Below are 6,092 nucleotides of genomic sequence, written 5' to 3'. Positions count from 1 at the left end.
CCAAATGTCAGAGTCATTTCTCCACTAAATATCTCACAGAGGAAGAGAATTATCATCGACCAAACACATTCTATATGCCAGACATAGTGCTAAATGCTTTATGTGCATTATGTATTTAATCTCCTCAATAACCCCAATTCAAGGGTATAATTCCCATTTTATAAACAAAGAAATTAGTGCTGAGAAATGAAATGGTGTTTCGCAAAGTCACAGAGTAAGATGGGGTTAGGATTTAGTCCAAGGTCTCCCCCAAGTCCCTGCTCTTCCTACTATCGTGGGTTCTTAGCCCACGTATTTATGGAACTACTGAAGATGTGGCTCTAGGAGTCCATGTAATTGTGGATGTGCATCTTTCTGGGGAATCGATTGTCTATATCTTGGATCAGATGTCCAGGAGGAATGTAACCCCCCAAACAATAATGTACCTTTGCACTCCCCAAAGTTGTTGCAGATCAGTTTATGATCTTAAAACTTACTGAGGCAGGGGGTATACTCCAACTAAATTTCTCTTTGTGGTGAAAAAAACTACCACCTGAGATCTACTCTCTTAAATTTGTAAGTGTACAGTACACTATCATTAACTATAAGCACAATGCTCTGCAGCAGCTCCCCAGAACTTTTTCATCTCATACAATGGAAACTTTATTATATACATTAATACTCTGATTTCTCTTCAGATCAGATAACTATTTCCTCTCATTATATAACGGAACAGCAACTCCCCACTTTCCCCTCCTACCCCAGCCCCTGGCAACCAATATTTTACTGTTTGCTTCTATAAGCTTAACTATTCGACTAAATTTTTTGATTTTTGATTTAGCACTTACTGTCTGTGAGACGATGTTATTTTGCAATACAACATTCAAATTTAAAATTTGAGCCAGATAGAGATTTCCCTGTCTCTTGGGGGAGGGGAGAATGTTTGTCTGTGTAGGAATGAGTAAGGGTTAAAACTGATGAGGAAGTTTCCCTCTGAAACACAACAAAGGGTTGAGCAAACCAGAAACGTATTTTTTTAACTACCGAAGGTCTAGCTTCTACTTATGACTTTGCACTGACTCCATTTATCAGGGCCTCCATTACCGGTATGATGGGGGTGATATAAAACCTGCCATCATTTCCTCCATCACAATGTTATGAGATTGTTTGAAAGTACTTTCATTTCCCAAACAGAAGGGCATTAAGCTCTCTCTACACATACCTGTTATGACTTCGTGGGGGGAATGAATAGCACCTCAGAGAAGACTTGGCCCATAGCTTCTAGGACCGAGTAATTTCTGAGTCTCGCAGACATCCATGTGTGGGATGTTCTTTGTGAAGAAAGACTTGTTTATTTGTTTATTTTTTTCATTTTCTAGGGGGTTGTTTCTTCCCCCTCCTTATCATTTGTTGTCAGTTTTTTTGGAAATTTCCATGTAAATAAGCCTCTCGAATTGTGTTGGCTACCTGGAATGTTGCTTTAGATGGTTATTTATCTCTTACTGTCAACATGTAGAATATTTTATAGACCACAAAAGCTTTACTCTGGAAAAAGATAAAGATTATTATTTTGGGGGGTGTCATATGACCCTTTATGGAAACATTTTCCTTTGTACGTTTTAACTAGCTGGGCATTCCACGGCTCCACTGTTGATGTCATCTTTGATGTCATCTATGATGTCATGAGGGTGGTGGCCATCAACATTGCAGCCCACTGACTGAGCCATCCCCAGGATCTCTTTAATGGTTCCAGAGAGTTCTCTGGCCAAAGATCAGTGCTGCATCTGTCTGGCAATGTTGACAATCTCATCAAAAGTAATATTTTCATTGTGTTTAATGTTTTTCTGTTTCTTTCTGTCTCTCAGTGGTTCCTTGAGGGCTTTGATGATGAGGGCAGAGGCAGAAGGTATCACTTCAATCCAGGCCTGTCTGTTCTGGATGGTCAGTTTCACTGTAATCTTCAGACACTTCCAATCACAGATTGCCTTGGTGATGTCATCACCATCCTTTTTTGGAGACAAACCCAGGGGGCCGATTATTTGGGGGGCCAGGGCAGACCTAACACCAACTTTGCCACAGGTGCACCTCAGATACATGACTTTGATCTCACTGGGGTTGAACTCAGGCAGCATGGTGGAGGCAGCTGGTGTTGGGTGAACCTGGATTCAGTCACCTGAAGAAAGTTGCACCTTGTCCTCCTCTGAGCCAAAAGCCAAGAGAATAAAGATTATTTTAAAACAGAAAGAAGTCCAGGAGAGTCAATCTGGCCCATAAGTGGAAGTCACAGTATACATAATAAATACAGGAGAACTTCTAAATATAGTATGTTATGAATAGGATCAACCATCTGAGTGTGAAAGGCCCCCTTCTTTGCCATCTACTCCCCAAGCAATCAGTTTAAGTGGCATTGTAGGAAGGTAATGAATTTCTACCAACTCCAGATGTAAACTTAATTTCAAAGCTATGGAATGAACCAAGCAGTGAGTGATTTCCGTAGCACTGCTTGTTCATACCAACGCAAATATAGATTACCAAAAGGGGAACCGTGAGCTCTTCTTGAATAAATTCCAGATAGTCTGAAGTTCAATTGCTGGTTCTTATTCTCAATGTCATTGTTACATCTTACTTTTCATAAAGAAAATTATGAACAAATTCACAGTGATGGTGGCATCTAGTCAAAGGATTCAAACATGGTAAAGGCGGAGAGACAGTGGAGAAACTTTGAAAGCAGCTTCCCCTCGATGTCTTCTTCCAACAATTGTGTTTTTTAATTTCAAACTGTGATCTTACATACTGTGTTGCTTGGATGAAAATTAACTGTACATATTTAATCAGATGCTAATGTAGGAGCAGGAGTTACCTCTCCAGGAGCTGAAGATTGGTGCCAGCACAAGAACCCTGAGTCACGTCGTGTTGCCTCTGTAGGAAGGTTGCAAGGTTCCCTGCATAGCAACTGGTCATCAAGTCTTGTCAGTTTTTCTTCCATACACTCTATTGCCATCCCTTCCTTCTCATGTTAACTTCTCCTTCCCTGAGTCAGGACGGTCCCCGTCACCTCTAACGTTCCCTAACAACCCTCTAAATGACTTTCTTGCATATAGTCTAACCCTTCCAATTGATCTTGTACCCCCATGCCAGATTAGGCTTTCAGAAATACTATTCTTTTTCATGTTGAGGCTACCAAACACTAAAATTCTTAGCTGTCTTTATTTAAAGTTCCCCACTATCTTTCCAGGTTCACTCCCCACTAAGTCCTCCCTCCACAAACTTTACCGTGTTGATAAACTGGATTATTCACTGGACTCTACTCCAGCCCCTCCTATAAGTGACTATGCTTTTGGAATCTGGTTTAGTTCCTCTCTCTGCCCATTTAAACCTGACAACTACATGAACTCTAGACAGCTGACAAAACTGAAAACTGCACTAAAATCCAGTCCCCTGTGTGGCAGTCTCACACAGGTCCTCTTATTCTTTGACACTGCTCCCACTGACAAGTGAGATTTAGGTCCCCTCTTCCTAAATCTGGGGTGACCTTAAAGATTTGCCTTTAACCAACAGAAAGCAACAGAAGAGTTGCTACATAATTTCCAAGGTTCAGAAGTGGCCATGTAGCTTCCACCTAGTTTTCTTAGAATGTTGCTCTGGGAGAAAGCTAGGCACCAAGTAAGAGGTCCAGATACTCTGAGACTCCCAAGCTAGACAGACTACATGTGGACTGCTGCAGTGACAGTGCAGCTGAGTTGTCACATATCTAACTGCCTTTCAAGGAGGGAGACACCTTGGACATTAGGCCAAATCGGGTCTTCAGAGGACTGTACCCCAATCAACATTCCAGGACCAGCCCTCCAACTCCTTCCCAAATTCCTGACTCTCACATCACAAGAAAAATAAATGCTTGTTTTAAGTTTTAAGAATGAGCTGGGCATGGTGGTATACACCTGTCGTCCCAGCTACTCAGGAGACTGAAGTGGGAGGATCACTTGAGCCCAGATTTCAAGGTTACAGTGAGATATGATCAGGCGAATATACTACAAGTCTGGGTGACAGAGTGAGAATCCATCTCTGAAAAACACATACATACTTTTTAAAAACATGCTCAAACCCAGCGTTATATTCCTTCCACTTTGTCTTCCTTTCTACAGAGACATTCTGGGTTCCAAGGCACTGACTTACAGCCCTAACCAGGAATGTTCCCCATGGTGTCCACTGTTCTCACATGTATATCTTGAGTGTCAACCTCTATCTTCACTGTGTCCATTGCTAAGAGCTGAGGTCCCATCTTGGTCTACAGTTGTGGATTCATATAAGCTGAAGCATCTCTATTCTCACTCAGGTCTGCCAGTCAGCTCCCTTTTGATCTTAGCTACCCACCTTCTCTTCCATTGTGGTGGGAAGCTCCTGGGACCCCTGGACATCTTCCCCGGTCATTGCTGCTCTACCATCGGGAGCCATAGTAGATAAGAACTTAATTTGCAGCTCATATCATAAATTCTTCAGTTTTTAATTTTTTAAAAATTCATCTCTTTTATATTAACAAATTGTACATATTTATGAGGTGCACAGTGATGTTTCAATATATGCAATGTATAATGATGAAATCAGGATAGTTGACATATTTATCTCCTTAAATGTTTATCATTTCTTTGTCTTGGGAACATTTGGAATCCTCCTTATAGTTATTTGAGACCATATAACACATGTATTGTTGTTAACCATAGTTATCCCACCTTGGTACAGAGCAGCAGAAATTTTCTGAATTTATACCAGTGCAAGCAATAGAACTTGTTATATGAAGCCAAGTTGGGGGACCCTTCCCAAATCTATTCTTTCTCAAGATTCTAACTCTAAAAAATTAAAAATGTATGGCTTTCAAACTATTTTCTTTGTTCTTGACTTAGAAAACGTTCTTGAATGCTGTCTTCTAGACCCTTTTCACCATTTCTTGACCAATAAATACTGTTGATCCAAAGGGCAAAAACAGAACTAAGACTTTCCAGGAAAAAAATACATGAGATAGCATTTCAAAAGTATTATACAATTATATGGATCACACACATAATAAGTGATCAAATAATATCACTTAAGATTATTTGCTGAAGATTCTTTATTAGGAGAAAAGCAGCTTAGATATGTCTTAGATGGCTTGACATTTCCTATCATTTTGTAAATTTGGGGTTCTAAGGTCAATCCTTAAAGAACTCTAATCCATTGCTAGAACTATGAACACTTAAACTATAGTATTAGCTGTCAGAGTATCAGTGGTGGTTATGGCTTTCCTGTTCCCAGAAATGATGTCCCACAGGCATTATTAAATGAGAAAGATGAGTATGTTTTCCCTGTAATTATGCTTCTTTACATGAAAGCAAAACTCTTTGTTAAAACAGACAAGCAAAAATATTTATTGATATTACTAATTGCTCCATTTAAGTAGGACATATAATTAGGAGGTCATTTAAAGAAATATCAGACACTTGATACAATTCTGTCTTCCTTTCTGATACTCTTTGTGGTTAATCGCTGCTAATTTAATCCTGGGTTTATCCTCCCATGAACCAAACCTCAAATTTCTGGATCACTTTTTCCCAATTTACACATTTTCGGGTATTCTTTCTTAGGGAATATGCCTTTAATTGCTTCTGTTTCCAGGCCACTGCTAAAGCAGTTCTCCACAACTTCTAGCTCTTCTAGGCTCATCCTTTTCTGCCACCAACCTCCCCCAAAAAACCTTAGTGGAAATTGAAAGAAAAATATAGACATGTAGCACCTCTACAGTCAGAGTGAGAGCTCTGGGCAAACTCTTCCCCAGATGAGAAGAAAGTTCTCCATCTAGATATCTCTCCATCTGTTTCATTCTCTTTTGAGAAAACCTGACTCTCTCCCATCTACCAATCCATCCTGAATCATGATTTCATATGTAAAATGACTTTCCAAATGGGCTGCATTTCGAAAGCAAATGTTTTCCAAAGTTACCTTTCCTGAGTAGAGTTTATGATTTTTGAAAAAGAGATATAAAATAAAGTTATCTTAGTTGGGCAAACTTTCCACTAGCAGAAAAGCAAGGCACTCATTAAGGGCTGAACATATGGCTTTGAAAATGCTTTTTTGTTTGTGTG

General features: G+C 39.8%; 1 pseudogene; it reads right to left on the bottom strand.

Annotated features, from left to right (window-relative positions):
- Window positions 1-1,598: 1,598 nt before the first annotated feature.
- Window positions 1,599-2,126, bottom strand: LOC100943522 (annotated as a pseudogene).
- Window positions 2,127-6,092: the final 3,966 nt, after the last annotated feature.

Source organism: Otolemur garnettii, unplaced genomic scaffold (genome assembly GCF_000181295.1).
Source record: "Otolemur garnettii isolate 467f Iridium unplaced genomic scaffold, OtoGar3 scaffold00017, whole genome shotgun sequence".
Lineage (NCBI taxonomy): Eukaryota > Metazoa > Chordata > Mammalia > Primates > Galagidae > Otolemur > Otolemur garnettii.
This window is presented reverse-complemented; position numbering and strand designations above follow the sequence as displayed.